At 34.0% G+C, this 10,040-nt stretch overlaps 1 pseudogene; it reads right to left on the minus strand.

Moving 5' to 3' along the window:
- Window positions 1-1,880: 1,880 nt before the first annotated feature.
- LOC145568384 (U-box domain-containing protein 41 pseudogene) lies at window positions 1,881-4,286 on the minus strand (annotated as a pseudogene).
- Window positions 4,287-10,040: the final 5,754 nt, after the last annotated feature.

Genomic DNA, 10,040 nt, shown 5'->3' on the forward strand with positions numbered 1-10,040 from the left:
AATTAACTACGAGTACTAAGGATTTTCATTGTGCAATGCAAGACCATTTTAGTTCATATATCAACTCGAGATTTGTAGCAAAGAATTAACATTGCTTATATAGACCTTGTGTTATACCATAGAAGTTTCTTTTTTAGACCCTGTTGAGCAATATTGTAGAGTTAACATTGATTATACCATGCATTAACATTGGTCTCCCGAGTCACCTTTTTTTAGATCCTCTTGAGCCACCACTTGAGCCACCACTTGAGCCACCACTTGAGCAATATTGTACCGCAGTATGCGTCTAATTAAAAGGGAAGAAATTTCCTTTAAATTTTCTAAAGCTTTTATTCCAACAAAACACTTCCCTCCAAAAATAAACAAACAAAAACTTAACCAGTGAAAATGACGATCTACATTGTCAAAAAGTGGTGGTTGTTGGTAGAGTAGTTGTTAATAATATAGTGATTTCTTGACAATATATAACATTTCCTAAACCAACCCCAAACTGAATGTTGGGGTCACAAACTACATTACAATTTCATGCTAAATAGGTAGCTATCATTATTAATGCACATTACTTGGTTTTAGATGGAATTAAGGAAAGTGGCTTATCCTGATTCCTATTTTTAGTTGATATCATGCGCACAGTTTTACTTGCGTGGTTCAAATGTTCAATTCATGCATAGAGGAAGCACATGAAACTGGCTAAGGAAAGTAAAGTTGCTTAATTATTAATCCCACAATTTCACTCATTAATTGATGTACAAATATGAAGTAGCTCAGTAGCTCACACAACCAACCCGTAACGACTAACGAGTATTGTGTTATGCAAAGCGTAACGAGATACGAGTACTTAGGACACGTGATGTTGTAGTATTGTAAAGACTGTAATGTAGATCGAGTTGGTCCTATGCGATTATAGTTGTTTTTAAATAAAAGACTATATATGTACATTATATATTACGTAGTATTATTTTTCTTTATTATAACTAAATTAAAATGTGTTGTGTGGAAAAGGGTACGGATACACTTGGTTTGCCAATTCGGTCAAAATGAGAGGGAAATGAAAAGAAAAATAACTCAGTTCAAAATAAGATTCTCATTCAACCAATAGAGAGCTTGGTGTACAAGTTTTTTTGTACATCAAGTGTATCCCTAGCATTTCCCGTGTTGTGCTTCATTAAGCATTGTTATTGTAAGATAAATTATAAAAGTATTTATAACAATGACACTCCTAGGCCTACCACATCAAAATTTATTATCATTCACATATAGCATCATATACTTCCTATAAAGAAAACAATTTGGAATTATCCCATAAAAGATGGAACCAAATCTTCAATGAAGATAACATCTGATATTATTAAAAATTATTCAGCATTCTACTTCAATAAATAAAAAATCAAATTATAAATTACATATCAGTATATCACTGTCTTGAAATTTATTCAATAAGTCTTCCCAATTAAAAAATGATACAGTCAATATCATATAAGTTCAACACTGCTGCGAGTAATAAAGTATTAAAGTCCTGTAGTCCACTTTGCTGGATGTAACAACTTCTCATAAGTTAATCTTAATGGAAAATATATTAATAGTGCATCATAAAATTATATAGAAAGGGTTAAAAAAAAATGGCAGTGACATGAAAAGATCTAGTTACACCAATGAGAACCAGGAACCTTAACATTTAAGAAATCAGATTTCTTCTTTCAACGTCTGCTTTGTGGCATAAGTTCATAACCTCATTCCCCTGGCCTGCTACTTCCATCTAGTTTGTAGTACTCCATATTTATTTTATAGCTGCCAAAAGAGAAATTTAAAAGTTATTTTATTCAACAACTTTAGTTACACGTACATTTCGTTACGCTACCTTCACTAGTGATGAGAGTATAGCGTAATTTGAATTTGAGTCAAGTCGTACGAGAGTATAGTGTAATTTAGATTCGAGTCAGGTCATATGCTACATCCTAATTTAAGGAAAACTAAACTATACTTTCGTCATTTGAACATAAAACATCGAGTAAAACTCAAACAAATCTACACGAAACTACAAACTACCTTATTAAGCCAAAATAATATGACGCATAAAATAATACCATTACAATAAGCACAAACATTCCATAACAGAGACAAAATGTTGCATGAGAATAATAGTGAGAAGAATAAAACGTGTTTAAAGAGACTTTCCAAAACCATCCATATTTCCAAAATGTAACACTAATTATTTACATAATTCACAAGTATTTATAGATAGAATCCACAATAAATATAAATTAAATTCCCCAAATTAACAAAAACCCTTGACCAACATCCAGCAAATAATAATTACATCCTGTACCTAAATTTAATACCCAAAAAGATAATTAATCAAAATCATCAAACACCAAATAAAAAAAAGTCAAAGAGTCAAAACTCAGCCGTTTTACCACAACCAGCACCATCACCAACTCGGTTCCGAGTCCGACTCAGCCCACCACCACCACCATCCGATTCAAGAATCGCCTCCCAATCAATACTCTCCCCTAACCCATCCTCACTCTCCCTCCTCCCCTTCAACACCACCATTATCCGCCTCGCTTTCTCCTTCGCTCGCTCGCTCCCGTCCTCCTCCACCTCCTTCAACACCTCCATCACCCTCGCCTCCTTCGCTAGCGCCTTGAACCTCATACTCCCGTGACTCAGCGCGTACAACGCGGCAACACAGTTCTCCCGAGTCGACTCGGACTCGAACTCGCCCTTCCCCTTTTTCAACATCCACACCAAATGCGCCACCGCATTTCCGTCCAACATCGCCGCCTTCCCCTCCGCACTCGCCGCCAATTGATACAGCACCAGCAGCACTCTCCCGGCGATCGACTCCTTCTCCTGCCGGAGCACCGTCAGAAGCGGCGGCACCGCGTTGAATTGCTTCACGAGTTTCACTCTATTGCTATGATCAAGCGAGAGGTTATACAGCGCTAAAGCTGCGTCACTCCGAGTTCGCTCCGATTCCGACCTTAACAAACAGTTCAACAATGGCGGCAAAGCGCCGAGAACTCCGATTGCTGTCCGATTCTTCTCTTCTAATGAGAGAGAAAATATTAAACCTGCTGCGTGCTCTTGCGCTTCCGATAATCTCCCTCGCAACAACTGAATCACCGTCGGAACGATTCCTGACCGTACGATCTTCACCTTGTTCGTCTTCTCAAGCGAGAGGTTCACCAGCGCAGCAATGGCGTTTATCTGAACTTTCTCGTAGCTCGAGAAAAGCAACGATCCAAGCGCAAGCAACAAACGTGGCGTACACGCTGATTTCCGTGCTTCTTCGTCATTTCTCGTCGCTTTTCTCAGCGAAATCGCACCTTGTTCCTGTTCATACGGATCACAACTCTTGAATTTCGCGATAAATTCCTCATCATTGGAAATATCAAAGCTAGGGTTAGGGTTCATCGCATCGTCGGAAACTAGGGTTTCCGATGACGAAGTATGAAACGGTGACCAACACGAAGCAGGCCGAGTGGTAAACGGCAACGGCGTAAGCGGACTCGCCGCTGCAATCACCGACTCCTCCGAACTCGTCGACGAGTCAAACCGGTTAACTCGGTGAGTCAACTCGGTAACAGCGTGAGAAGCGTCGGGGTCAGCCTTATCCTTTACCGACTCAATGAGAAACCTTTCCGACGGCCGAATCAAGTCGTTTTCTCTCTCCTCTTTCTCAATCATCTCCTTCACAATCTTCTCGACGGCAACCCTATCATTCCCCTGTGGCAAAGCGACGCCGTTTTTGGAGCACCAAGCAGGGATACCAGAGCACAGGGCCAAATTGGGGATTTTGGTGGAGAAATCGGGTCGGGTTTTATCTGGGAATTCGGGTTTATAGTTATGGGTTTCGCAAACCTCGGCACAAAGACGGTCGATGGTGTGACCCGACCCGAGAACAACCGGGTCGGAGAAGAGGGAATTACAAACGGGGCAAATATACTCCGGTGGTGGTGTGGAAGAACGTGAAGGTGAGTTTCTGTGAAATGAAAATTTTAATTTGAGGAATTTGCCATTACCCTTTCCCCCCATTTTTATAATTAATTTTAATTTGATTTGATTGGTTTCAATTTATGATTTTCATTTGGGATGAGAGAGAGAGTGAAGAAGGAGGAGAGAGAAAGAAAGGAAGATATTGAGGAGGTTGAAGAAGAGACTGAGTCGTAGGAAGAGAAGATGTAGTTTATTATTCAGTCGAGATGACTCAAGGGAGAGTGATGAATGAATGATGAGGAGGAGGTTTTGAGGTGAGAGTGAGACAAGAGAAGGGAGGGAGAACTAAAGAAGTTTGGGAAACAACTACTTTTCTTTTTTTTAAAAAAAAATTAATATAGAAGGAAAAGTAATTAATGATAATGACTTTATTTTGTGTTTGGAATTAATGGTCATGTATTGATGTATATGGTATATCCCCTATTGCTTTAGGATGATTAATGATCTCTTATTTATTTTGAGATTTTTTTTAAGAGAAGAAGTTTATAAAGGTATTTCAAAATGTTCTTGGAACTTTCTTTCCCAAAAAAAAAAAAAAAAAATGGTCTTTGGAACTCATTTTGAATGAATAAAAACGAATTGAACTGAATTGAAAAAAGTAACAACAATGAATATAATGGAATTGAATAAATATAATTTAAATGAGCTAAACTAAACTTAGTAGAGTTGATTTCACCTAAAATTTTGAATAATAAGGCTAATTGAATAAAGGAAAATGATGAACACTTAAAAAGCTAAAAATGGAAATATTAAGGATAAATTAATATTAATTACATCAATCAACAAGTGATTTTGTTATGAATTTCCAACTTCATTTCATTTTAGAAAGTATATTTAATGCTTATATAGCCCTAAGTGCTACATATAATATTACCCTGAGTAATAATATATGTAGCCCTTTATATATAAGCATTATATATACTTAAAATGAAATTAAGGATCTGTTCACATTTACTGAATTGAGCTGAACTGAACTGATTGGAGCTGAATTGAACTAAATTGAAGTGAAATGAGATGAAATGAATATTTTATGAGAGAGGAAAATTAGTAGCTGAACTGAACTGAACTGAACTGATTGGAGTTGAACTGAACTGAAATTAATTTGACGTGAATAGGCCCTAAGTTGAAAATTCATGATAAAACCACGCGTAGATCGGTATACTAAATGTTAATTTATCCTCAATAATTCCTTTTTTAACATCTTATTATACATAGCCCTTATATGTTTATCATTTTCCAAGTAAAATTTATAAGATTAAAAATTTCCCAACAAAGTTTGGGATGCGGTTTTACCTTCATATATATATATATATATATATATATATATATATATATATATATATATATATATATATATATATATATATATATATATATATATATATATATATATATATATATATATATATATATATATATATATATATATATATATATATATATATATATATATATATATATTCTTATCGATTAAGAGTAAGATTGTGGTAAAACTTTTCCATTAAAAAAACGGGGGAGATAGAGATTTTAGTGTGGACTTCTTATTAAAATACTTCGATTAAAAAATAAGAGATATTTGATGAGAAAAATGGCCTCGTACTTTGGGTGATGTTTATGTTTATGACTTTAGTGGCAATAAATAAATAATAGGTCCATTCTAATTTGTCTGGTATTTATGTGGGTGTGTGTTGGTATGCTTGGAATGGATGCTAAAATTGACCAAATTATAGTGTGGTCAAGACTTAATAACAACAACTGTATTGGGTAAAGCGTTGACAGCTGAGAGTTAAAACAGGGTTCAAGAGTAGAGTACTTCTTAAGGCTTTCAATTAGACGGCTAATCATAACATTTAAGCATTTTTTAAACATGATTATTAAAAAAATTGTGTGCGTTATAATGCCGATATATTCCATCATTTAATCATTTTCTACTGTAAGCTACGATTCAATATGTCATTTTCATTTATGCAACAAACCTTATTTTTATTTGGAAAAAAAAATATATATATATATTGGTGTTCCTAAATAATCGGTGTCAACAATGTCACTTGAGAATCGCTCAATTAAAGTTAATTAATTTAGTTTTAGATGATTCAAATTTTGCTTTAATTGGAATATGTGATGTATAAATTGTTTTTCTCCTTTGAAATTGGTCATTACTTTCTATAAAATTCTACAGTACTGTTACATTAGTAGTTTGTTGCATGTCACATTGTTTTGATGTAATCACAATTAATTTCATAATGTTGGAGTGAATGCAATAATTGCCTTATCTATGATGTAGAGTGAGTGTGTCTGATATACCTTAGATTTGGTTTAATGTCTTGAATATATCCTTTTAAGATTTTAACTAATAGATCTAGTTAATATCCACAATAATTATTTAATCCGTTCTATAGTATGTCACTTTAACATTCACATATTATACATGTAAAATATTTTCTCATTTAGGAAAATAAAAATATTTGGGTTGCAATTATTCTTTGTATGTGGGTGATAATTGACAATAGATTAACATAGTGTTGCTATGGTTTGAGATGTGTGTGAATGTTAAAATTTGTCATGTCATTATATATGGACATTTTAGAAACCACCAAACTATAAACTAGGGTTTAAAACTTTGTTTGTGGCCAAAACTAGTTCATTATGGTTTAGTACTAGTCAAGTAGTAGCACTCCTGAGCTCATGCCTCATAGCAAGGATTAAGTCCTCATCTAGTAAAATGAGAAAAGACGCGTGCTAAGTTGAGTTTATAGGTGAGCCCTAAAAGTGACCATCAATATGAATTTCGAATTCCAAGTACTACAATACTTCATAAAATATAAATATCTAGTTATATTGACGAATAATTTGAAACAATTAAAACAACTTAAATATAAAAATGTGCTAAATTAGAGAGAATATGTTAAATTGAACAATCTCAATTGCTTGAATTACAATGAAGATGGCCATGGCCAATAAATAATACATCGTTTCCCTAACCCGATAGAATTAGGAAATAATCAAAGATATCAAAAAGATATTATGCTAGGCATAAAATATATACTAAGCGTAAAATATGAAAACTAAATATATCCTCCAATACCCCCCCTCAAGTTGGAGCATGGGGATTGTAAATGCCCAACTTGGAAAGAAGATGATCAAACTGAGACTTCCCAAGCGCCTTAGTGAAAATATCTGCAAGTTGCTCCTTAGTGGAAACATAGGAAGGAGCAATTAAGCCTTCTGTAATAGCATCACGAACAATGTGACAATCAATCTCAATGTGTTTTGTACATTCATGAAAAACTGGATTTCGAGCTATATGTAAAGCAGATTGATTATCACAAAACAACATGATCGCCTTAGGGTGTTGGACACCCAAACTCAAAAGCAAGGCCTTCAACCATTTCAACTCATGTGTGGTTGAAGCCATGCACCGATACTCAGCCTCAGAAGAAGAGAAAGATACCGTGGGTTGCTTCTTGGTTTTCCAAGAAATAGGAGATTTACCAAGAAAAACTAGCCAACCAGTCAACGAACGACGAGTAAGAGGACACGCCGCCCAATCTGAATCACACCAACCTTGCAAAGTCAGGTCACTATCCGCACTCAACAAAATACCCTATCCCGGAGTACCCTTTAAATAACGAACCACCCTGAGAGCTGCTTCCCAATGCTCAATCTGAGGTTCGTGCATAAACTGTGAAAGAATATGAACCGAATATGCCAAATCTGGTCTAGTCACCGAGAGATAAATCAACCGCCCTACTAGTCTACGATAAGACTCAGGATCCTCAAGTAACTCACCACTAGCAAGACTAAGCTTGTGGTTATGCTCAATCGGAAAACCACTTGGTTTCGCACCCAATAGCCCTGTTTCAGAAACAATATCCAAGGTGTATTTTAATTTGAAACAATATCCAAGGTGTATACCGAGAGATAAATCAACACACCTATAAACTCAACTTGGCACGCGTCTTTTCTCATTTTACTAGATATAAAATATAAATATCTAGTTATATTGACGAATAATTTGAAACAATTAAAACAACTTAAATATAAAAATGAAATAAAATTAATACAAATGTGTAATTTTAATACGAGTATATACAAATCCTTGCAAATCAATTAATACACTACTTTTACATAGTTTATAATAGGTGCTCTCTTAGAACTACGAAATTATATAAAACACATATATCAAGCATTTAAACAGTTTTACTTAATATCCAATATTTATACAGAGTATCTATAGTATGGAGTATATATATTATCCACTTGTGCATATTCGAAATAAATTAGTCCTTTTATACATCTAAGTTAGTAACATAATTATTTGTTTTTACTTGCAACTTTCGCAATTTAAGAATGTATTTGCATATAATTTTTTATTTCTCCAATATTCTAAAATTGAGCATAACAGTAAGGTCCACTTAGGCCTCCTTTAGTAAAAGGGGGTTCAACTATTGTTGTGATTTTGGGTAGGGACATAAAGGTGGAGAATCATGTGGTTGGATTAAAATGGTATGCTCAGATATACTAAAAGGTTTACTTCTTTATTGAGGCAGGAATTGTTTGCCTTCTTAATTGATTTGATGTTTCTTGTACTATTTTCTTGGCATTTAATACTCATTTTATCATTAATGTTCTTATAATGAGAGAAACGTGATATTTTTCCACTTATAACTTGTGATGTATATTTATGCTTAGAATGAATCCCTTTCTTGCTAGTGTTTTTGTTTCATCTTATAGGAGGTGTGATCTTATTATAGGAGGTGTGATCTTATTATAAAAATAATATAAAGATGATAACATTCAAAGAATTGCATAGAAAGTATGAGAGTATCTTGGATGTTAAGCTAGGTTATCATTGTATTGTATTTAGGTAACTATTGGGCTTATGTTTAGTCCTATCTTAGGTTGTATATATACCCTAACACGTAATACACAAACCAAGGATTCACATTCTTGACATGGTATCAGGCCAAAACCTCAAAAACCCTAACATAAAAAAAAAAAATAAATAAAAATAAAAATCATCGCTCGATCATCTTCATCAATGGGTGACGAAGGGAAAATTGATCCTGCTTCACCGTATTACCTTGGTGCTGGTGATCAGCCAGGAAACTTGATTACTCACGTAATCTTGAAAGGAGATAATTAATTGGCATGGTCGTATTCTTGATATTGGATGGAAGTTGTTTACGCTCATTTATTGTATGAGTCTAAGAAAATTTAAAAGGTATTGTATGAAAATGATAAATGTAGTACGATCTATAAGAATGAAAATGTAAAAACAATTAAAGTTTATATAAGAATTGAGATAGGAAATTAAAGCAATTAAATAGCTCTATAACTTTCCATTCTTAGATCAGTGAGGTCACAAGTTACATAATATGAGTAATTTATTTTGCAAAATTTCAATTAATCGATAGTTAACCATATTGTAATCTCTATAATGTAATCCAAGTGATAAGAACTTATACGAGTATTATTTAACAAATACTTCTCTAGTTCTAGTAAGCCATAAAGACCTATAAAACCACTAAAAAAGCCCAAAAATATTGAATTTAAGTACTCTTCAAGGTCAAACTTTCAAAGAACCGTTAGGAGAATCAACAAGTTAGTACTTGAATAGAGCATAGTTTAAGTTACAATTTTTTAAGCTAAGATCCAGCTGTTACTTAAGAAAGACAAGCTTATATTAGTATTAATTTATTATTAGTATACATACATATAGATTATCCATGTAAAAGTCAACTTAATTGGTGGTTAAGATTAGTTAGTGGACGATTTGGTAGTATGGAACATTCTAGTGCATACTCAGGACCTTCCCACTAATTGAACATTTTTTTATTAAAAAAATAAGTGGCCCAATTGGCCCATATATAATGTAATAATGTTAGTTGTTATTGGGCCATGAGGGAGTTTGTGTCAATACTTAGTAGGCCCAATAATAGTAGGAATTGCTTATTTTTAAAGAGGTCCACGCATTTCACGCTCCAAAAGATCAGCAACTTTAGTTTCAGTTAAGAGTTGATAATTAAGCATGCCAAATT

Source organism: Chenopodium album, chromosome 11 (assembly GCF_948465745.1).
Source record: "Chenopodium album chromosome 11, dcCheAlbu1.1, whole genome shotgun sequence".
Taxonomy (NCBI): Eukaryota; Viridiplantae; Streptophyta; class Magnoliopsida; order Caryophyllales; family Amaranthaceae; genus Chenopodium; species Chenopodium album.